This window comes from Scophthalmus maximus, chromosome 18, assembly GCF_022379125.1.
Source record: "Scophthalmus maximus strain ysfricsl-2021 chromosome 18, ASM2237912v1, whole genome shotgun sequence".
Lineage (NCBI taxonomy): Eukaryota > Metazoa > Chordata > Actinopteri > Pleuronectiformes > Scophthalmidae > Scophthalmus > Scophthalmus maximus.
Genome location: NC_061532.1, coordinates 10,927,059 through 10,952,209, shown reverse-complemented (window position 1 = coordinate 10,952,209; position 25,151 = coordinate 10,927,059). Strand labels below are relative to the sequence as shown.

Below are 25,151 nucleotides of genomic sequence, written 5' to 3'. Positions count from 1 at the left end.
GGCGCATGCAGAGGCCCTTTTTTTCTACCAGGGTAATAAATTCAACTTTTCTTTCTCTGGAATTGCTGCTTAACAGCTTTCCCAGGCGAAAAGCAATTACTCTTATTTGCAGAGCATATTAATGTGCAGACATCTCTTTATTTTCTTATTTTTTACAAAATGGTGAGCATAAATCACACATAAACCTGAGAAATGTATTATACATTTTGATAGCACCTTCCAGGTGTTTATCCTCCTCCAGCATGACCCCTAGCTTCGTCTTTTTAGACCTTTAATTCACTAGTAATACAAATCCAAAGCGCAGTTAAACCTTTCACCTTCTGCAAAAGAGCTGAGGAGCACCTGGACTGAAATTAATTTGCTTAACTATTAAAAGTTTAAAAATAGCTGGATGTTATGTTAGAAAGTTACAGCCATTACACCTTGACCTTAATGAGTTTCTAACTTTAAAACGGCAAACCTTGAATGTTTAAGATTTTATTGAGTAGAAAATTGATGACTTATGTGGAATATATTTTAAAATTATTAATGAAGAATAAAAACCAGCCTGGTTCATCACCCTAAAGCTAAAGTTGTTGTTAATAATGGCTTACAAAAGACATGTTTTGATAACCATAAATAAAGTGAGTAGTTACACTTTATAAAGCCTTTATTGAGACTCATATATTGGACATTGTGTGGCACAAATGTTGGTGATGTCATGTTTGCCACTGTATTGCCATCGGCACAGATAAGAGGCGGGGGCTGGTGGTGGCGAGGGGGCATTTATTTGAGCTAATATGGACTGACAAGTAGGCAGAGAGAATTCCCTTTCTCTGTGTGCCCGTTATTGTTCCCTGTCACAAACAATCAGAGATGAGCCATGACGGAGACAAAAAGACCAGAGGGCATGGCGAGGTCTAAAAGCAGGGGTTGGGGCTTTAATGGCTTTGCAGACAGCCCTGTACAAACAAACACACATTACTGGTAAAGAGCAGCTGGGCCCCCATGCATGATTGAATTTTAACCTTCAGCAAAAGTCACTTTCTTCAATTCAAGTTCACGTGTCCCTGCTAAAGACAAACCCAGGAGGTGCAGACACCCACTCCTGTGCAGCTAGAGTTACTTCTGCAAGTCAGTAAATGCAACCGAACTGGGTGGCTGCTCACTGGGTGGACTCCCAGTAAGATTAAGATAATATAGCTTATTCTTCCACGGAATCTTTTCCCATGTCGGTGTAATGGAAGCAGGCTGAGGGGGTTAGCGATGGCGAGGCCTCTCCTAACAGAGGCTGTAGATTGGCTTGGGTCCTTCTACTGACGCAACAAGTCATTTTGGCTCCCGTCGTTCAGGAAGCTCACAGTGCGAGACATACAGTGAAGCTCATGAAGTTGTGATGGGAAACGCTCATCAAATGTGATACTACACGTTTGTCTTGAGTAATTGCTGCTACAATGTGTACAAGGTGAAATGCACAATCAGCAGCTACAGCGTAACATGACAAATGAATATGGTTGTTGAGTAATTCTTAAGTTGCACCACCTGTCTCTGTTCTTTACACCTTATGAGAAACGGCTGGACTTTTATCTATAGAAAAAAAGATACTGACAGTGGTAGTTTGAAGATGAAGATAAGAACATTGTTTTGCTCTTTTTGAGGTGACACTGGCCAACTCAACTCCAAACCTGCAATAAACCTATTTCCAGCTGCCAGCTACTGGATGAGCAAGCCACAATCTGATTCAAGTTCAGGGTCCACTCCTGGGTTGGAGTCTGACTTTCTCAGAACCCGTAGTCTTCCAAGACTTACCAATGATGAATTGCATGACACGTAAATGCACAGAGGTTTGGAAAACTGTCTGCTGCTATTCCCTGAGCAGATTAACAGATGTGGAGGAAGAAAAAAAGGAGAGGGGGAAGTGAGAGACAGAGAGAGAAAGTAAGTGTGTGTGTGTGTGTGTGCGTGTGTGTGTGTGTGTGTGTGTGTGTGTGTGTGTGTGTGTGTGTGTGTGTGTGCGTGTGTGTGTTTGTGTGTGTGTGTGTGTGTGTGAGTGAGTGAGAGAGAGTCCTCGAAAGGACTGTTGCTGCAATAAAATCATCAGGTCACATCAGACTAGTTCTCAGGCCCCAGGGTGGAAAGAGTTGTGTAATTCAGCAATGGGAAGAGCATTGAACACACACACACACACACACACACACAAAGTCAAGCAAGTGGCCATAGTTACTGGAAAAGAGTGAAGGGGTGAACAAATATGTAAACACATATCAACTTCATAGACCTTTATAGCTAAACAAATGAATGGGAGGTCTGGATCAAACTACAGCATTATATTACAGCAGAGTGTGTGTTTCCGTGACAGTATTCCAATAATAGAGGGACGGTGTGTGCAAGAGCGAGAGAGAGAGGGAAAGAAAGAGGATTGAGAGGAAAGCAGAGAGACAGAGACGGTGTTAGATTCTAATTTACAAACCCTTCAAATCAGGGTACAACAATATGCTAAACGTATTACTCTCTGCAGAATCAAGCCAAGTTTGCAAGTTTGAATTATGTCAACGACTACTGGTTTCGAGATACAGACATGTACAAAAAAGAAAGAAAAAGATGTGTTGATGAGATGCCAGCAAAGCAAAACCATGGCTTCACATACACATACACATGCCTGTCTTGATTAACTTTTTAAATGCTATATTACTGTTTACCTTGTGGTCATCATGATGATAGCAGACACCCTCATGACTTTCCTCCCTGTCCGTGAGTATTATAAACCTGCTGTGCAGTGTTGTAGTGTCTGTTAAGGCTTTAATCTGTCACTCAGCCTGTACCTCCGTATTTCATATGTCTCGGGTGGCAAGTTGGTTGGCGCAATCTTGGTTTTTATGAGACCAGAAGCAACAATATTTGGAGGATAGGGGGCTGGGCCTGACTGAGGGTTCATCCACTTCGTATCCACCGACACCTGTGACCTGCCCCCATTGGACCGTACAGTAGCTGACAGTCACACAGTATTCACACCCCTACTGTAATTTTTCATCACTATACTCTAAATGGGACGATAATTTACTAAATGAACATCTTTCTGTATTTAAGGAAACTTACGTTCTAATGAACAGATCTGCTGAGTTGCAAAATGCTGATACTGAACGGATCTGCGAAACCTTGATTGACAACGTGACATATTTTCCTTACAGTATCTGCTTTTGACAATATAACATCTACTCGCAGTGCTTTTTTGCTTATGTCAAGGCACTCGCAGCACTTGGTTGAGTTTGGGGGAAGATCTTGGTCTTCATCAGACTGCAACAGTGATTTGAAGCACACGACCAGATGTGTTTCATTTTTCAATAAGTTTAAAGTAAAAAAAAACAATCTCTTCCTTTTTGGTAGCGCGAACTGAACGTCGGATGGAGACTGAACTTCAGTCTCTGGCGTGACAATCCTGCATTTTGTACTTTTAGTGGTGTATTATATTTCTGGAAGTTGTTACATTACATCAATCCTACAGTATCATCCGTACCAACTAATCCTTAAGAAAGTGCATAAATAACGGCAGTGCTCACATCTTGAGACACAGGGAGTCTCAGTCACATAGACAAACGGTCAAACAGTTCAACATCCGTACAATAAAATGATAAAAAGGACTCCTTTGTTTGAAGACTGTGTGTAACACGGCCAGCAGTGTGGTTAAGGTTTCCTCTAGCTCATTTATTTTGTCTCTGTAGCTGTAAACACCCGCTCCCTTTATATCACGCTATAGGCCCCAATGCTTTACCTGCGACTATATAAACTCTCAAAGAAACATGAGGCCTGAGGATAAAGCAGGGTGTCCTTGTGGCATTTAAAGTATCCTTCATGTGCAGCATGTTTGTTCAGCTGGTTCGATGTGTTGCACATATATGGCTCGTGAGAAAAGGGGAATCTTAAATCATGTGGACACCTGAGCTGTAATACTTTACTTTAGACTACACTCTAGGTAATGGTAACACGGTCCTTCTCCCCTGTACTCATCCCAGAAGAGCAAAGCAGACTGATGAGGGAAGTCATATCTTTAACAGCCTCTTATGCAGCTGCCTCCTCTCAAACAGGTAATGGAGACAGTGTCAGCGGGGCGCTTCCTTCTGCACAAGCTCCAAAAATGAGGACTTAAGTGGTTCTGCTAAGTTTATTGTCTTTCTGCCTGTCTGCGCACACTGTATGTTCTCACAATAACCGGGGACTAAACTGGTGAAGACAGCCATGCAGCGGCTCCTCCACAAAGATGGAGAGATTCATCGCACTTGAAAAATGGCTGAGGGACACAAAGCTTAAAGTCAATGAGGCAATGACCCAACAACAGCGGATAGGTTCTGATCTGATGTACATCTTAAAAAAGAGGCCCAAACAGCCGCGTCGTGAACGGGAGCAGTGGCGATATGTTTGTTGTTCCTCAAAAAGTTCAGCTATTGTTGAGATTTCATGTCCCGTGGTCGTCTCGCTTGAGGTAATAGCTACACTGCCCCCAATGATTTCAGGTGGAACTTCTCCATTTCATCCTATCCGTAAGCTTTCAGAAGACCTGCACAAATACGGACGACCATCTACATATGCATATCTAACTTCGAGCAAAAATTTGCATGTAATTATTCACATACTTGTGCGTAACCGAATACAACAAATATGAAAAAAGGTTTAAGATGTGTCCACTTCTAAATCTTAGTAATAAAACCTCATATAATATGCATGATAAGTTGGTAATGAGTCCCCTTCCAGACCAATTATCAAGGTCTATATTTAAATTTAGACCATGTGCACTCAGCTACATGGCCTGTAGCTGCACTATGGATGCCACAGTTGCATGTCGAACATTTGTAGTGAAACGCAATCAGAGCAAAGGCAACAAACCCAAATGAGCACTGAACTTTCCTGTAAAAGAAGTGAAGGACGGTATTCCAGTTGTAACAATAACTTGACTGTTCAAATGTTCAGCCTGCTCGAGCACACACGTGGATACAGGAAAACTGCACAGTTGGGACTTTTTGACCATTAACATAAACAACTTAATGCCAAAATTACTCAACAGAATTGGAAAAAAAATGTCAAATTTGTACATTCTGTAATTACGGTTCTATTAGTAACAAGATATTTCAGCCCCGGCGTTGCCAAGTTACCAGCAGAAGCAGAGACACGCTGTTCATCCACAAGTCAATGAGAAACATGTTTGGTTTGTGCCTCCCCATTAATCTGCACGAGACCTCATGACTCCTTTGGCTGGCAGCGCTCCATAAGCGACTGGCTGCTTTACGTCTCACAATGTGCGTGCGTGCGTGTGTATGTGTGTGTGTTGTAATGTGTAGCAGACCTAAAAGTCCTCCACGGAGGTCTATATGTGTTTTGCCTGTATTAGTGTTTGGGAGTTAAAGGGTCAGTTTCATTTACAGGGTGCTATTTTGATTATTTACATAATCCACAATTTAGTTGCACTGTGATCTAAAGAGACGCATCATTTAACCTAAATTGGAAACGTGATACTTTGAAGATGATATCACACAATATATACGTCCAGTCCTTCAGGATCTGCCGCACAGATTTCTTTGCAAAGTCAAGAGTGAAATCCTTTGCGTGCACAGTGATGCGTGGGTTTACTAGTGAGGTGCCAGTGTCGCAGTAATGGCAGCTTGTCTACTTCCGCCTTCAACCCCGGATTCTTCTACTGTAATTAACGCCCTGACAACAGAACAGTGGGCCCAATGGAGGCTTTCATAAACGCCATGTGGTCGCAGTGAAATGAGATGAAATAGCCAGTGTGAGAATTATCCTTTGGCTCACAGTGGCCTGACATGGCAGGATCACAGAGGACACTTATTTCAAAGCAGGGCTGCATTAACGCAACATTTAGGATTTATACACTCTAAGTCCCTGCGATATTTAAACAAACTTAAAATGCTTAGTTTTCAAGCCACATCCTGCCCTCACTGTAAACAAAAACTAATATGTGCAGCCCCCCCCCCACACACACACACACACACATTCCCACTACATGTTCCAACAGTCCACAGTGAGATTTGGCCTTGTCGGGCTGCACTCATAAATACAATCACTGGAAATGGCCTCACAAGGAGCTAAACTGTAAGCATCCGTTTGTCTTATGAAGGTGTTTCCATTGAAATGAAACGCCTCTAAACAAACTATCGCTGGTTCAGTTTCCCTTTTCCTAATGCTGAGATAATCGTATTTGTCCAGATGGCCAACTCGCATCTGTAAACGTACCGAATAGGATGCCTCCTTCCACTGTCACCCGCCTTTTACCCCCGTCTGCAAACCCCCAAATCCGATTTCTCCTTGTGTTCCCCTCCAAATGAAATAGTGGTTTCACTGTGGCTGTAAACTGAGCTGATCAGCTTTGTTTTGTTATGTTTGCACAAGGCAAACAACAAACATCCTCGTAGTCAAGCTGTGAGCCGTCCAGCGGTCCACCTCTCCAGCCCGCTGACTAACATGTTTCTTTTATTACACAGATTAAGATGTAAATTTGGTTTTATCTTTTCAACACCGCAAACATAACCGAGTGTAATGAGAAACAGAAACCCGCCCTGCGCTAAGAACAATCGCTTTACTATTGAAATCTCCAGTGGAGGAATAACAAACAACGTTTGTCAGTGGAGGAGCTTTATGGGGCAATACAACTATTTTTATTCATTTCTCACGTCAGTGATTTTTATTCTTACAACATCGTATTTTCCCTTTGGCACATTTAAAAATGGGATCACTTAACCTCAAGAATGTGGATTTGCAAAATGTTCACAGCAAGTAAATTGATGAGACCAGCTTTTTTTCTAGCTGTAACATCAGTGACCAGTTTCCTGAGGAGTGTATGGTCTCAATTGCTAGTGTCGCGTCTTCTTCAATACAGCATGATGTTCCTCTCGTAAATGATTGTCCCATTCAGAGCAGAATATATACAGCGTCAGTCAGGCCCGGTGTCATCCTCCGCTCCTCCAAATGCGGTTCCTTCCGGTTTCTAACAACCGAGATGGCGCGAGACGAAATGCTAGACTTGAGGCTTCAAAACTACTCACACACTAATGGCCGATGTCACGGTGGGTTTCCACTCCGGTTCATTTTAAACCTTGAATGAATCGCTAAACAGCGCTGACAGAACGGAGCAGCTCTTCACAAGACGAGGACAATAGGCCTCAGCACGAAACATCCCCACAGTAAGTGTCGTCTTCAGCGGACCACCACCACCGGGGCCATGCTCACGTTCCTGGGATACGTTCCGGTTGCTCTCTCCCCCTCTGCTCTCCCACAGTACACGCGTTGTCTCAGCACGGCTAGTTTGAGGCGTCGACAAGAGAATGTTTGCCACCGCACACGCTGCGAAAGATAAGCAACACTTTGTCACGTGGAGTCAACACATCGAGTTTGTCTACAATGAATTTAAGTCGCAGGGACACCAAAGTAATCACTGGCAGCTCGTTGTCAGTGCGGGCAATGAGCGGAAGGCATGTGCCGCAGATCCTGTATCTTTGACGACTGTATGTGTTCCCACTTGGCTAATTTCACACAAAGGGAACATTGTGCGGGGCAAATATACTTACCTACGGTATTTTTACAGTGTGAATTATGATGCCAATTTCTAATATTTATTTCTATAGCAATCTGAGGACCAATCTACGAGTCTTAAGCAAACCGATCGGTGCCTTTTGAAGAGTCAGATGTTTATGAAAGTTCAGGATGAGTCTTAAAAACTCTCTGTAATCTCCAAAACACAGCATAACCTGCCATTGCGCAGCGCAGTCTCACACGGCCTCTGTTCTTGTTCATTTACTTTCCACCATACAATTAACTTTGCCCAGAGCTTCCTCTTTTAGGTGTCTTTTGACAGTTTGGATAATTATAAACCAGGAAACTTTTACCGTAAATGCATATTTAAAAGACATTTCTGTTACAGCAGCACTTGTTGTATACTTGAGCAGGATCCAGTATTCCTTTCAAACCTCGACCATTTCACCTCATCTCTCCTGATTTCATCAGATTGGTCACACAGGGTCGGCCCCTTTCATCGTGTGTTGTAAATGTAGGGCAGAAACCCCGGGGTCTGACGATTTTAAAGTCCCGCGACGGCCACAATCTCAATTTGTGGCTTAAATTTCACTCCATCCATTTAATCTGATAAGAACTCGGGGCTACTAAACAAAAGATGGGGATCTAACAGCGATCCTCCCTCTTTTAATGAAATAAAACAGTCCAGAGACACTTGAGTTTATGGTGCTGTGTGTCCGGGGGAATTTCCAGAGAAGAATCCCCCTGCTCTTCAACTTCGCCTACATTCATTTGTCTTTGGACAAGAAATGCTTTGAGATAAGAGCTTCCCATTTTATTATTTTTGCAAAGCACTGATTTACTGTAGGACGCGGACTCTAAAACAACTTGCCACTGAAGTCTGCTACTCCTTAGAATAAGTGTTTATACCAAAATCTATGTCTCCAGTTTGAACCTCTCAGCATTAGTGAATTAGAGTCAGACCTCCAGTGTTCAGTGCCCCCTCACTCAGGGGGGCAGTAAGAACATCTGTTATCATTTTTTTTTTACGTTTAATGACATAATGTTTTAATGTGGAGGGGGCTCAGGCTTCACCCACTCATGAGAAACCAACGCACACTGCACTGATTCACCAACCTTTCTTTTTTTAATGAACAATTGAGCGAGCAGGTCAACCATCAAACACAGAGAAGATTACAAACTCACTCTGTTATTTCACGAATGATGAACCCAGGCCCCTTCTGGAAGAAAGGCAGTAAAGATTTATTTTAACTCTTTAATCTATAGAGCTCGAAGCAACCAAGCGCTGCCATGAAATCCAGACTTTTTTAACACACCCCAAACATTGTGAAGCATGAGTCAGACAGTGAACGCTATCTGTGGTGAATTTCCCAGCAGCGGTGGTGTCCCATGCATGTTCTGCATGCATGGTGGCTGTGACATTCCCAGGGATATTCTCTGTCACTCATAGTTTACTTGCTATTGATATGAAAGAAAAAACATCCATCAGATTTATTTGATGAGTAAATCCCAAAGCACAAACGTCTCCTACCAAATGTTCGGCCTCACACAAAGCTCGCTGTGCAGGGAGGCAATCAAATGCAAACACGTTGTGGTTTTACTGATATATTCGAGTCAAAAATGTGTCATCCTGCTAATACGTGCCTAAGTATCAAAGAAAATAAAAACCACTGTCTTACATAATCACAGCGCCTCCGCACTAATCAATCGCAGCTATTCAACTGCAACTGGGAGTGGATCCCAAATAAAGATTGCAACTTCAGACTGAGACATTGACAATTACGGCACACGGTGCCAGAGCTGCTGAGAGGTGGGGGGGGGGGGGGGGTAAAGAACATAATCTGGAAAATTTGTTGCCCAGTTTTGCCCGAGAGACAGTAAATGTGGCGCTTGCAGGCTGGTGTCTGCCCAGAGCAACGGCCCCTGTCCAACCCAGTCCCCGGGTATCATTAGCATGTAGCTGCTCACCGTGATCAGAGCTGTCTTACCTTGGGGGGATCAGGGGTGCAGAGCCCCTCATCTGGTTCTGATTTACAAGAACGAAGGTGGAAAAGAGTTTTTTTTCCCCCTCCCCCCCTTTTTAGAGGGCAAAAAAACCCCAACAACCGTACTCTTCATTTCGACACTGCTTCTCATTTCAGCTTCTCAATTAGCTCTCTTGGATTGTCAGCCCTTTTGGATGCTTAGGGGAGGTTGCATGAACCCAACCATACAATTGCCAATTTAATCACTGCTCAATGCCAAGAATTCACAACAAACGCAAGGAGAGAAAGAAAAGGGGAATTCAATTTCATGTCCAGCTTTCATCTTCAGAAAAGATCCATTACTGTATATAAAAATCAACTGTACAGGATTACGTGACAGGGCACATGATTAATGCATTGCTTTGAGGAACTAAGAATAACCCTGTGAGAAATTATTTTCTCTCGCCATAACTTTTGGATCCCTCACTCAGTTTCCGAAATTTTAACGCACTGTTCCCATCTGAACTCCTGCCGAGAAAGTAAAGCAGCACCTAAAGGAACTTTACAGACAAGGTTTCCTCTTTGCACACATTTTTAAAGCCGCTCCCTATGATCCCAATACTAAATCGTACCATGTGCTCCGAAAATTATTCTTCGCAAATGCACATCCAGCAGGAGTTAAAAATAGACACCAGGGAAATTTGGAGGTTGTTCAGGTATGTTGTTGGTTAGCTTCATATGGTAGATCCATTGGAGCCTCTCTATTATGATCAAGTATATCTACAGATGTGTTTGGAGAACAGATTTATAACAGACTTGTGTAAGGGTTCTTTGGACGAAATCAGATCAGATGTTAATCTCCAACTCAGAGCCATTACCCAGAAAATGTGGGGTGTTTTTGAGAAAAAATAAATGGTAGCCTATTCGTGTTATGAATCCAAGTATGAAAATATTGGGGCACGCACGTCCAGTGGTTGTGCAAAGCTTCATATGCACATGTAGATACATGCAGACTTTACTATAATGCACCAAACCATAATTACACTCTTTGGAGATTTCAGGAAATGTGCTTATTAGCTTCCCTGCAGAGCTAGAGGAGAAGAAGAAGAAGGATGCATTACTAAACTGTCATCACTGAGCATCCGCCATGATGCTGAGGACAGGCGTTAGTTAGCCTAGCTTAGCATAAAGACTGGAAACAAGCGGAAACAGCTACCATGGGTCTGTTCAAAGCAAGGGGAATTTGTCGAACTCCCAAACCAGTAAACTAAAGTTTTCCAAACGGGGAGGGGAGTTTACATGTGGTGACCTGAACAGGTGCACGCCGCTGTTTTAAAAACAAGGGGGAAGTTAATGTAGTTCCGCAATGTGCGCTTAACTTCATACTCCTTCGCGGAGTTCTTATAACTCAAACAGATGTAAACACACAGACACGACACACATGCTTTCAGATTGTGACTTACAGTTTCCGGGTGTCCACCTCTGAACGTCCGTAAAATCCATTTAGAAACCACAGAAGAAAAAAGGCGCTCCTTAGAAAGACAGAACTCCATTGAGAGTCATCGCGTTTTAAAGTTTTCTTCGGTATCAAAGTGAACCAGTCACGAATGTCTGCATATCCACTGGTGCATTGCAAACTAGAACTGCTAATGGCTATTTCGGCATACTTTTGATGGTGCCAAAAAAAAAACGGCAGGAGAAAGCATGAAACGGTGCTCAAGTGGAAGCCCACAGCGATCTAATTGGCGCTACAGCTCACCTTCTGTTTACATCTCCCAAAGCATGATGGGAAATGTAGTTCTGGACTGAAGTCATGTTGGGTCTGGTCCTATGGTTTGGTCATAATAAGGTGTCCACAGACATAGATCTCAGTATGGTGATGTATTACTTAGTACAGCAGACCTCTCTTTTTTATGAAAAGCAGGAGTGCAGGCCAAGCAGATCTGGAATGTGCGAAATAACTTTCTATGTCCAACCTTTGAGTCAGAGTCATACCTTTGAATTACTCCTTTTCCTACTACTCTGTAACATTGAAAGTGATTTTTATAAATTCAGTAAAGGCTCTGAAACAAAACAAATGTTTAAAAAAAGTCAAAGTCAAAGTTCCATGCTTCTTTTGCAAAACTGGGTAGGAAAAATATTTGTCTTATTCATGGATTTTTCGTATCACTGTCCACATTTTACTGGGCCCACTCCTTGGACTTGCCAGGGCCACATCCTACTTCTTATTTTCCTTTCACTTTACTCTGATTTTTTATTTCTTACACGATTTAACATTAATTCTGTGAACAAAGTATGTGACTCTGAGGATCACACTGCATGCCATTTATTGCGTGTAATACTCTACAGTAAATCTACAATTTTAAGCTTACTTCACATTGCAATTTGTGGTTGATACAATGGTCAGATGCATGCCACGAATATAAAAATGGGCCGAGATATAGAAAAGTTATTCTGTGGGACAAAAGCAAACAAAACCAAGAAGCTGTGCAACATTTTAAAAACTTTCCAAAGATTATAAACAGTTTTTTTTCCTCCCTTGAATTAAAGACCCCTCTGAGACTATAACACTTACCTTTAAATTTTACCAACTGTGACCCAATACCCCAAAGTAAGTACCCATAAAAATGCTACGGAAATTAATTACAAGGAAAGTTGAACTTCCCATTGTTAATTTGCCAGTTTATTTTGGTGTCCCAGTGGGAATATAGAGATCTGCAGGAAAAGCTCACCAGGAGATGTCATTATTGTGGCTTACTCTGCAAAGATACAGTTTCGGTCCAGATAGCTGCAGGGTTACGGCCATTACCACAAACACACCGCAAAAACACACTGGTTCAACTTTATTCCACATGGAGAAGATACAAGCGAGAGGGATTTTTTTTTTCTTCTTTCCCCTTTGATGCTCCGCCTGTCTCTTCTCAAGAATGAATACTATTATGGAAGGTCATCAAGATGCCTTCCTAGCAAACCCACTGGCATCAGACGATATTATGTTGGCTGCAAGCCTGAAAAGCAAAGAAAACATTGGCCCCAAATGATGATCCGAGCTTGGCTGAGGGAGCACAGAGGATATATATTCTCAGTAACATGACATCAATAATCGCAGTGTGCCTGTGAGTTGAATCAAACCTTATCGTGGTTGTCAGCCCCAAAGAACTATTTCATTTCACACCATCATACCAGAGGGTTGTTTGCCTCTACCACTACTGCTGATGCAATCAACATTGGACCAAATTTCTGCTGCAGCTACAAGTCTGCATTTCACAGAGCTTTAGTTTATAATGTATCTTTATAGCTCATGACCCAATACTTAGAGGAAACACAGTCTGGGAATAGCTGGTCAATTTAGAATTGGGGTTTAAGATTAGGAGACATGGTTCTTAAAATGTGTTAGTACAGGCAATCTTCCCTGACCGGCCATAAAATGGTCGTTGTATCCCTCACTCCTTCCCCGTTGGCTTCATCAGCAAGTTTCCATGAAGTCACAATGCCTCTCTCGCTCTCAAGATACAGCACAGTAAATGTAAAGCGATAATTCAGAGGGGGGAAAGAATGACCACATGGCTAACGGGTTAGGACATGGTTGGGCTGGAGGACAATAAGAGGTGGATGACAGATTGATAACGGAAGAGACGGAGCATGTACTTCTGTTCTCTCCATTATCGATTTAGTGAAAATACACGCTGTGGTATGTCTGAGGCCTTACAACATTTTGATGGAGCACATTCAGACCACTGACTTTTACAGAACTTGTAGGAGTTTAGTGTCTCGACAGTGTGGATTCATTGTGCATCTGAGGCTGAATGGTTCGAATTAAAGGCAAAATCCACTGCCCCCGTGGCCAATATTTACATTTTACAGAGCCAACAGGACAGGTGGAACATACTGTAAAAGTGTAGTATGTGCAGGTATTATTATGGAATAATGGTATTTATATCATTAAAATATGTGGGAGTGGGAAAAACAGCAAGGAAATCTCACTTCGACTTGGTCGAGGAGCCAAGATAGACGAGCTGCAGTTAAATGAGGTCGACGTTACATCTGTTGGCGAGCATTATAAAACACAGGTAGCATGACAATGAATAACCCTAATCCGGGCCTATTCACTGGTGAGTTGTTGGGGCATCTCACAGGTGCGAGCAGTCATCCGATTCCGGGAGGCATCAGAGAACAGGAATGCTGAGGAGGAAGCTTCCTGATGTGAGGAGGTTAATGTCAGATAACGAGACGTTAGTGTCTCCTGCTCGCTGCTCTCCTTTTGTGCGCCGAGACATCATGTCAGTGGGGTTGAGCTGACCCTGTTAGGTCCAGATAATTCCCACAAATGAATGATCTGTTGATTAATGTTCCGTGAAATTATTACACAGTGTCACTCTGGGAACCTGAAATCACCCCCACACTCAACCAATAACTATATTCTAGAGTTTACTCTTTACTGAGGAATGAATTAACCGTCTTGGATTGAAGTCATTTTATCTTATCTTATTTCAGTTTGATTTAAGCTTGGATGCTACATTTTTCGTTGCATTTTGCAAACCTATTTCAGTACATTTGGTAATTTCAGATTATGCAGTGGAATGTTAATATTGTTCACTAGGAACCAAATGGGGGATGATTACTGGTGCGGATTACCTCCTTGCAAAAATGGGAATATATATCCGTTCTCTGTCATCCTTTGGCTTATCAAAAATGTTTTGTCATTTTATCTTACAACACCTTGCCTTTGTTTTCAGTAATGTTATCACTTTTCCTTGAGTCCTGATTTATTCATCGATTGACCATCTTCATTTTCTTATTATTGTGTCTAGTCTAAGGTTGTAACTCTTGTCTTTTTTTCATTTTGTTATTTACTTTGTTTTGTCCGTTTTTTTGTTTTTTTTTGGTCTTTCTTTTGTTACTGTTGTGTTCCTTATTATTGTACCTTGTAGTGTTCTGATTCCCATTTGTAAGTGTTTGGGACCCCCCTTGATGAAATGCCCACACTTTTCTGACGTCAGAATACACCCTTTTGCTTAGTGAATCTTGAAGTATAATTTTGACATCAACAGCTGGTAAAGTGTCCTGGACTACATCACCTTTGCAGGTTTCCTCACAGATGGTCTTCATATCTTTGACAAGTTGTTAAATAATTGGTTGCAGACATGTGTGTTGTGTAAACTTAAGTCTCCGTTGCCGATGTACCGAGGCTCCTGTCTCTCTGATTTGGTGTTATTAAAAACACAGGGGATGACTGCCACAGGCAATCTGCTCTGTTTCTCACATTGTACATACAAGATTAATTTCCCACCATCTTATCTATGACTGAAACTGAAGAAACACAAAATGCGTGACCCTCTGGACTGTGTGAGTCCGTGATTGTGTTATTTGGCATCACTAACGCTGCCTTGGGAGCTATTACAGAGCTGAAATTTTGCAGTGAGGGGGACAATTATCTTGCCTCCTTAGCCTGTGAGGATGATGTAATTATTGCAGAAATCTGCATAGTCAAGCAGCAGCAGCAGCAGCAACATGGGTCACGGACACATTGTATGGATGATAAAGACAGACAGACAGTTGGAGAGGGAGCTTAGAAATGGAAAGGTAAGAGTTACTTTTCACAGATTAGATGACCTAGCGGACCACTAATTTCAGGGTTGCTGTGTTCAGAAGATCGAGAAGAATGTGGAAAATGCATCCTCCCTGATGGTTATGGCAACCATTGTTTGTTTTTGCACCTGTGTGCGGGAAAAGAACATAACATCTTGATTGGACGCCACGACGGACAGCAGATCACACCAGGCCTCAGGACAGTTGCTCACAGCGAGTCGCTGCTTCATGAAACTACTGTACAGACAGACTTACAGTGTGGATTATTGTAGTGCTCTCAGTTGAACTACAGATGTACTCTTATTTATCTCATCTTAAAAACAGTATTATACGGGATTCTTATAATTTTTTAGACAACACACACAGCAGGTTCTGACATTAAAGCATTTGAGCACTTTACACCAAAGTGCATAAATTCGGGACCACTGAAGTGTCAGAAAACAGAGTTCCCAATAAAAAAAAAAATGAAATCCCCAAAACGATTCACATAGACTGCAGTAAAAGCTATGGGTAATTACTCTACTTGTACCCTGGCTTGTGCCCATATAACTGAGGGAAACAATTATTCATCTTAAGTAGATATACGTTGGCACTTTTTATATCTTCGTCTGCATGAACCAAAATAAATCTTTGAATGAAGCCGTCAAACATCTTCTAAGTCATTCAGAACCACAACGTCCACTAACCGACTCGATTTCTTCTGATTGCCCGACTTGAGTGATGCTCTTGCTTATCTGTGAGGCGTCCCTTTATTTTCCTCCACACACCGGCTCGGCTGTCGCATCTGACGTGCACTGAGGTGCATTGTGCTTTTCAAACACGAACATCTGACAATGCGGGAGAGAGTAAAACACGCAGCGCTGCAGTCATCCAGCTGTTCAGTGTCCTGGGGTCCGAATGCGCTGCCATGTGAAGAAGACATTCATGAAGGGATCAGGGCCCACACTTTGTACTGACACAAGAATGGGGGCAGCTGAAAGGAGAAGAATGAAATGATCAAAAAGATATTCAAGCACCATTTTGTGCATGAGTGGAGATGCTGGCGGTGTAAGTAGCGGCAATCAAAACAGAGTGCAAAGATCCTCCCTTTTCTGAGGCAAAGATAACAGCCGGGGTGGAATCCTGCCGTGGCTAAGCCTCTTTAGTGCACTTTGTCATGTTGTGTTTTAAGGTGTCAAAAAGGCTGAGATCAAAGAAGCCATGACCACTTTAACATTTCTTTAAATGGAGCAGTGATCAACAAATCCTCTGGAGGAAGGGAAGTCACTTTGTCTCTGGAGCAGCAGCAGCAGCGAGTAAATCAAAAGATGAATTCAGAAAGTAATTCAGTTAGGGAGCGTTTCATGTTACTGCTACCAAACCTCCAGGACCTTCCAGTAAGAGCTCATATTTTCAAATTGAGATGTCTGCGCTCTCCTCAAACAGTTCATTCTTTGGTGTCCCGAAAAAACGGGGCCTGAAAGTGTTTCAACTGTGGCTCCAAACCAAACAAAGGCATTGCATTTCTTTGCTTGTTTATTGAAAGTTTCGATAATAGGCAATTTGGCAGCGACAGTAGGAATCCTCAGCCGAAACCCATAAAAGTGGCAGTATGTGTGGTCTTGGTGCTGCCATTGCAGTGAACTCCAAAGAAGCATGGGGGAACCAGGGCCAGCGTATTTCCCGTAGCATAACACATGCCGACAGCAGGCAGACATGGCAAACTGGACTCTCCTTGTTCTCACACTCGGTGCCAAATTGGGGGAAATTCTTCCAGTGGCAAGTATCAATTACTCACTTTAAACAAACATCCAAGGCTTTTGAATATCAACATGGTGCGTGCGTGTCTCCCTACAGGGCATCTGATACAGGGAGACCACACACATGGAGTCACCTTTCAGGATCACCTTTCTCCTCGTATTAACTTTTTCTTTTCCTCATCCGCATGCTCCATAAGTCCTTCTCTGCTCTTTTTTTTTTCTCCTTGCATAAATTGAGTTCGGAGGAGTCGGTATCAGCCTTCCGGATTGAGGGAAGGATTCATTCTCTGAGCTATCTCCCACAAGTATGTGGGCCCAACTCTGTATGGCTGCAGTCAGTCACAGTTGTGTCACAGGAAGCATCAGCGGGGAAAAACACATCCATCATTTTCAGTCTGAAATGTCTCACTCGCAAAACTTGCGCGTCAGTGAAGTCGACAGCCATAAAAAGCCTGCGTCGTCTGGCTTGGACCCCATCTGGTACGGATAGAGGGGGAACTTCAAATGGTCAGCTTCAGCCCGCGCACACATCGCGCTGCGGCCGCACAGCCACACATGGTCCCTGTGAAGCTGTGCAGATGAGATATTGCAAGTGTGGAGTAGATGCAGGGATGTGAGCAGATCACGGTTTGTGGTCAAGACAACTCAACTCAGTCATGGGCACGTTGGAATCTGCTGAGCAACGGAGCGACCTGCTGCTAATAATCGGAGGCGTTGGATGAGGCGAAACCACGAGAAGACGTTTTGTTGGGTCGATATGTGTGACCTGTGAAGACTTTTAAACTGACTTCATTAATAGCTTCACCGTGTTGAGAATATTCATGAGCCAAACATCTAGCTCAGTAGTATTAAATGTAGATGTAGAAGGTCCCAATTTTGTTAGGTTGTGGACCTAACACAATAAGTTTGTGTTTTGAATGAAGGGCACATTTAAAACATCCATTCTGAGGAAGTTTGTTGGCCTTTTGAAATCTGTCTGTGCAAATGCACCCACAAGACTGATGTGCCGCCTTTCCATCTTTACGAGCTGGGCAGAAAAAAATTGTTTAATTCACCGTACAGCTCAAAGGCTATTGGCAGCTATTCTGGCAACTTTAAGGTGGAACGTTTTTTGTTACGCATGTTACAAAATGCACGAGTTGGACGTTGTGAATCAGCCTTAAACGTCAACATGAGAAGTCTGACTTTTCCATTTGTTTTTACCGGCTCTCTTGCATGAAGACTTTCGTGATGATTGGATCCTCAAGCGTCTTTAAAATAAATGAATGAATGAATTTTGATCACGCGAATGGAGAGTGTTCTATTTCCTTTGTCGCATCAGTCCGGCGTCACTCCACCTGTGGTTATCGTCGGGGAGACGTCTGAATGGTCACAAATTCATTCTGTAGCAAACAAAACCTACAACTAGAATCACAAGGGAGTCAGGAGTCAACAAGGAGTCCTGCAACAGACGACATGATCCCCGAAGAGCAGCGATGACAACACCCTGGAGTCAGTCTGCGATGACATGAAGAGAAGAAGACTTAAAGGAAAAGGGTGGCAACATCAAACATTGGTCTGGTTTAGGTTTATTACTGTTGTCTGCACTTTGTTTTAAAAAATCCATCAATAAAATGTATTTTATAGCATCATTTTTGAAAGAATTCTCACATTTTTTTCCCGCGTTTTGCCTTTATTTTTATTTGACAGGAGACACTATGAAGAGAAGAAACTGGATTTAAGAAATGTTTGAAATCACAGTTGAAATAACGATGGAGGTTAACCAGAAGAGGGTAAATGATATCTTTGATTTTAACTCAGAATTCGTTGGCTCAAACTGAAAAACCAATAGAGTATCATAACTTCTCTACCAAGTCATTCTTTTGTTTGGTCAGACAATATTTATGTACAATAATACCTTGGATTCTGAGCGACAAAACATCAGCCTTTCACTACTGGCAGATACAACAGTGGTCTTTCACTCCTGCTGCTAAAAAAATCACCAGGATGACGCTGCCTTTGTAAGCTAAAGCTGGTGAACAAATCAGCACCTCTGCAGGCTCGAACATATGGAATGAGACTCCCCCATTAGGGGCTTTTTTTTTTTTTAGTGTGAAACCTATTGTGAGAAAGAGTCAAAAGTGCCTCGCTTGCCGGGAAATCGAAAACATGAGGGCGATTTTTTTTTTCTTTTTTCACAGGAAGGGAAAAGGAGGCTTTGATATTTCAAAGTGTTGACAGTGCAAAGACACCTTATCCAGCAACCTCCCTCCCAGTGGCTCCTTGAGCAGCTCCCATTGCAACAAAGACTTCAAAAGAGCTGCGGTTCACTCGGTTTAATGGCAGCACTATGAGAAACAAATGCACATGTTGTACTTCCTTTATTGATAGTACACTCCAATAAAACTGCAATTTCTGACCCAGAAGAAAAAGGACAAAGGCTCGGGCGTAAGTGACCTCCAGGATCTCCATTTACTGTTGCAGTAACACAGACAAAAATCAGATCCAGGTGTCACTCTGTAACTATCGCATAGACTTTAGCTGAACTTGGGGGGGGGGGGCTGTGCAAAACCACTCTACTGTACATCCAAAACAAATACGTCTTTATGTGGCCTGTTCGTCAGGGACCGATTTGAGGCAGCAAAGGCTACAGTCGGGAGGTTGAAAATCACGTCGAGCGAGAATGGCTCTCGACCATGAGAATAGAAATGAAGCCGGGTTTTCATATCAAACTAATAAGAGTCATATGGAGAGAGAAAAAAAGGCATCGGCAGTCCACACGGGGGATTGATGTGGAGAGTGGAGAGAGAGAGAGAGCGATCGTGGCAGCACAGTGTTTTTCTTGTGCTGTTGCGAAAACAGACACTAGCCCTCGATGCAAGTAGCAGCCACTCCATAATGCGTGGTTTCAGAAGCAAACGAGCAATATAACCACTAGTGATTCTGAACGCTGACACCATGTATCAACATGAAACCCACAGCAATCTGCACCGTGTGCTTAACATCTCTTCCATCATTATGTACACCAAAGGAATTGGGTTTGAAAATCAATCATGTTCTGATTAGGGAGCCATTCATGTACGTGTTTTATGAATTATAAATGTCTTTGGACATAAAGATGATCGGGGGCTCTGTCTGATCACTTTTCACTGGGAACCGTTTGCCGTGTGGCCCCGTAGGCTTCAAGTAGAAAAATAAGAAAAAAAACTTAATTTCCTTGCAAATCCCACACAACAATATTAGTTTTAAACCAGCAAAGCATTTTATGTCATCTCAAGGGAGTGCTGGTGGCCAGAAGTATAGGAAATAGAGGCAGAGGAAGGATTAAACACGTGTTGCCAAAAAACAGAGAGAACTGCCTGAATTTGTTCACGTTACAGGCTTCGGGGGGAGAAAAAGAAGTGCTAGCAGGGTGTTTACTTTGAGATCGTGCTTTAAACTGGACTGTGGGACTATTTTTCACATATGTTCACAATATACACTTTTAGTATTATACATCCTGCCTCCTTCCAGGGTGATAACTACACTATACTATTGTTATTGTTTATACCCCGGTCCTGTGGAAACAACCAGAGGCTTGATACAGGCTCCAATAATAACAGCAATAACGTATTTTACGGTGGGGTTCAAATAAGCACATCATATGCCCGTTTTTTTTCTTTCTCAAAAACAGATTTATTAAAGTGAGCACATTGGGGACATTGTACGCTGTATGGCGGAATATTTATTATAGTTTTATTGTATTATAGTTTTTCACGCATCACCTTTTGGCTGTGGCTCAGGAGGAGGTAGAGCAGAGGTTTACTGTATGCATGGCTCCCCCTGGCCACAGGCCAAAGTCTGCTCGAGCAGGACACCAAGTTTACTTCCAATTGCCACCGTCAGTGTGTACGTGTGTGTGTGTGTGAGCTGGTGAATGTTATAAAGATTTTGCATTGACAATCTACAGTATGCACACATTCTTAGTCATGTCCGAAATGTTCGTCGCACGTCATCACTGACGGGCTTTGTTTCATGGAAGATGATTTAAAGAGACAACTTTTGTGCCCCCGCTGGTTCCACGTGGTATTATTGTTAGGTCACTGCCATTAAGACGCTGCAGTAGCGAGACGCTGGTAAGGACGCCGGCACTTTTTCTCAAGCGTTTCAGACAGAGGCTGAAAAGAGGAGCTGCAGGAATGGACAGTTGGAGGAAACATACGTGTTTACGGAACATTGGAGCATCTAAACATTTTCAAATAATAGCCCACATTCAAATTATGGACCTGAATATGAGCATTATATGTCTCCCCTGAAGTGCCTCAACTGAGAATCATCGTCTCTTCAACCTCCCTCCTGGAGAAGAACCTTCTCCATCATCTCAAGAATGAACTCTGGCCATCAGTGAATGAGAGACACGGTTAAAGCCTTTGTCCCGCTACAAAGTGCCATGCAGGAGCCGACCATTCACTTTTTCTCTCTCTGCTCTATCCTTTTGCTATTTGCTGAAAAAGCAACCAAAGTTCCCCGCACGGATCATTAAAGCTTCATTTTTAGCTTGTGATTAGGTTTAGTGTTGCCTCCGGCTCACTCAGTGAGTGTGGGGGGGGGGAAAACCCCAACAACTACATGTGATGCATCATCAGCCTGTAAATCTCTTAGAAGGATATCTGTTGCATCACTTTACATTTTTGTGTGATGACTGGTGTTTTGAAAGGAATATAAAGAGGCCAAGACAAAAGCAGGGGCTAATTGCTGTGTGGGATTAGAATAATAACTTTAGTAACTTCCCTTACATCCAGGCCAGACTGGGATGAAGAGGCTTTAAAGCCTCCACAATGGACTTTTCAGTGTCCAGTGTTTGACCCTGTACGCTTTCATTTCATATTTAGTGGCTGAGTTAAAACTACAATCGCTGTCACAAATTTTTAAAAAAAATCCTCACTTGAAGGAATTATGGTTCTAATTGAAACCCACTGTGCATTTCAGCTATTTAGCCAAACGCTGGGTGTGTGAGGAATACTTTTTTATTAATTCTTAAAGTAGATCCAAGGATTTAGAGGCAGAGGGTTCGGTAGTTGACTTAACCAAGCCACAGCCAGCTCTTGCTGTTACTACACATTTATTGGGCTTTGTGAAAGTATTAGACTATGATTGATCATAATTCACAAAGCTGGCGTATTGCAGGGATGATGTAACTTCCCTTTTCACTCTCGGTGATCACATTCACAGTTGACCTCTCCTTGCCAAGGGATCATTTCCAGAGGAATGGCGGTTTTTTTAAAGTTTCTTTCTTTTTTTTTTTTTTTTACCTTGCTAAAATCCAAACATGAAGAGTTTACATGATATTCAGCCAGAAGGGCTAAAAGGCAAACAGACAGACAGCTGATGCAGCAAATCAGGGATCTGTGTGGTGATTCATACACCTGTTTGGTCCAATAGTGAGACAAACAAATGAGAACCAGCCAGAGGATCCTGGATCAAGTTCAGCCCGAGGCCGCCAGAAAATGACTCAATAGCAGGTTTCTGGTCGACGCAGAGTAAATCAAAGAGGACAAAGATTGTGCACCGTGGACCATAAGAGCAGGTGACTTAAAGATTTATTTGAACAATTCTTCTTTGTTCCTCTCGATTTATTTGCCTGTTACTAAAAATCAAATCGGCAGCTCATTATGGCAGCCCCACTATAGTATATGCTGGGCATTGCTAAATTAGACAGCGATGCATTTTCATTCGTTTTATTTACATGGCTCACTACTTTATTATCAAGGAATGCTACTGACGGATATTATATAGCAAATTAAGATCTATTTCCTTGTTAACATACGTTGCATGTGCGCTAACATTGGTGCGTTTAACATACAGCATCACATAACATTACTGAACTTTCAGGCAGAAATTAAATGAACATTCATAAAACGCAACTTCATGTGTCGTATTTTCAACAACATAATACCTGATTAATTTAAGGTCAAGTTTTGCCTCAGAGTTTCACAACAACTCACCCCCAGTATCTGCCAACACTGGGAACAACGTGGAGCGGCGGGGGCCGACTCGCTCCCCTCCCGGTCCGATGAGAAGCAGGGTACAGTAGGGGCGGGTCTTCTTCTTCCCTCACTGGACGTGCTGACTGTCCGCTTCGGGCTCAGGGGTCAGAATAACATGTAACGTCCTATATGTGAAATATAAGAAAAAAAATTGGCCTTTTTTTAATGTATGATAATACATTTTGAAGCGCACACTGTAAAATACGTAATTGTGATCTTTAACTAGCAACACTGTGTGTGTGTGTGTGTGTGGGGCGGGGGGTGTTGTGTGTGTGTGTGTGGCGGGGGGGGGGGGGGGGGGGGGGGGGGTGCCTGGAAGCTACAGCAGCAGCTGTGTTTGTTTGGTGAATCACAAACAGGGTGTGTTTTGGATACAACTTTCTCCGCCGTAACATCTTCATCCAAATGATGATGGTCAGTTGAGGAATTTTTCCGTTTTTCTTTCTGATCTCAGAACCGGTTTGTCGGATCAAAGTGGACGTGAAGGTGAAATATTCCCTCTTTTGTGGCAGGTGATTGATCTCAGGGGTATTTGTCAAAGAGGAGATTGTCTCTGAACACGTGTTGGTGGGTGTTGGTGTCCTGCAGTGTTTTTGGAACAGAGTAGCATGATGTATTAACACTGAGCATGAAAAAGGTCTACGAGATCTGATTATTATGCTTCGTAGACATGTGTTTCTCAGGCTGATGTGGAAGAAAGAGCAACGGTTTCTGAGTTGTGTGCAATCAAACCTGCTCAGCAGAAAAAGAGGTGACTTCTCCTGGCAGGCGATCGAATCAATGGATATTGGCGCATGCAACTGTTCACGCCACTGAGAAGGATTAATATGGAGGACATAAACAAAACTGAATTATTACAAAAAGTGGACTTGGATTCTTTTAACAATTTAATAATTTATTTTGAAATATTATTTTTTTTGGTGGGGGGGGGGCAGGAACTGGACCCTTGATGTACTGCAATACCACATATGCAAAAGAGGTCAAAAACTTACAACATGTGTCTCTTGAAAGTTTTAGCGTGACTCTAAGGGTAAGTAGCCAATATCAATGAATTAAAACATTTTTTTTCTTCTTTTTTTTTTTATTTTACCAGGAAAGCTTATATAATAATTCACCAGCTGTTGAGAAATCCGGTCAGACCTGACTAAGAGCCAGCTCTGCCATGTTTTTATTCATTCTGCTCTATTTATTTGTTCTAATCAGTTTCAAATTTGAGTGTATGAAGGTGTTTCAGGTTCTCAGGTGCGGTCCGGACACGTGTTGACTCTCGTGCAGTCAAAGTGAAACGAATCAGGTAACGATGGGTGTGTGTGTGTGTGTGTGTGTGTGCGTGCGTGTGTGTGTGTGTGTGGACACATTCGGTGGAGGACAAAACCAGACGTTCGCTGGTCTTCATTAGGACGGAGGTTGTTTTCTTTGGCTTGATGTCAGGGAGACAGACAACCGTGTCCTTTCTGGGAAGAGAAGCGAAGGTGGATGATTTGAAGCAGATAGGACTTTGCCTGTGGGCAGGGTGTGAGGGAAGATGCTCGACAACAACAGAAACAGCTTGACAGCGCGGAGTCTGAGGATTTCCTCCGTTTTCTCATTTGTCACCACATATTTTCCCTGCCAAAAAAATGTTAATGCTGAAGCGATGATGTAATAAAGCATGGGAGTCGGACAGAGGAGTTGTCGACCCAGGTGGACGTTATTGGTTATAAAAACGACCAAAACTGTATGAACTCTACTCTTGGCACTTTGGTTTTCTTGCTGCTTGCTGAGTTTTGAAATGGCTTTCACAGAGCTTATTATCTCCACACTTTTTCCATGTTCATCATTCGACTTCTGATGGATCAGACAAGTGGTAGAAATTGAGTGGCAGTCTTTCCCCAACAACAACAAAAACAAAACTCATAACAACTGCAACAGATATGGCGCGATGCCATCCATCCACTTTACCGGCTGTGAAATATCTCGACAGCAAATGAATTGAACTTAGTTGTCCAGGACCTCTGGGCACCGATGAGCACTTTGGCTGTGAGTATTTGCTCTTTCCTATTGGATTTGTCCACGAGCAAATGGGAACGCTGACGGATCCCCTGTGACTGAGAACTCAGGTCCACGCGGGCCATTTTCAACATGACACATCCTTCTGGTTCACAGGATTTATACCCCAGTTTAAAACAAACTGCGTTCCCCATTGTTTTAACTTGAAGGGGGGGGGGGGGGGAATTTAAGGTCTTTACAGCCCTGGACAAATTCTCTCCTTTGCAAAACATCCCCCAGGAAACAAGAACCTCTGAAGGAACTCTATGTGTGTCCAGCACAGGGACCAGCCCCCCCCAAAACAACAA

The 25,151-nt window shown here is 42.7% G+C and overlaps 1 protein-coding gene across 3 annotated transcripts in view; it reads right to left on the bottom strand.

The window, feature by feature from the left end:
- LOC118289916 (steroid hormone receptor ERR2-like) overlaps positions 1-11,204 on the bottom strand; it is a 94,017-nt gene extending 82,813 nt beyond the window's left edge. For 2 of the 3 annotated variants that reach the window (XM_035617154.2, XM_035617157.2), the window contains exon 1: positions 10,946-11,078. The gene's annotated coding sequence lies outside the window, so the exon portion shown is untranslated. Of the gene's footprint in view, positions 1-10,945 lie in introns of all 3 variants that reach the window. The other variant, XM_035617151.2, reaches the window with a different exon arrangement.
- Between the last annotated feature and the right edge of the window lie 13,947 nt (positions 11,205-25,151).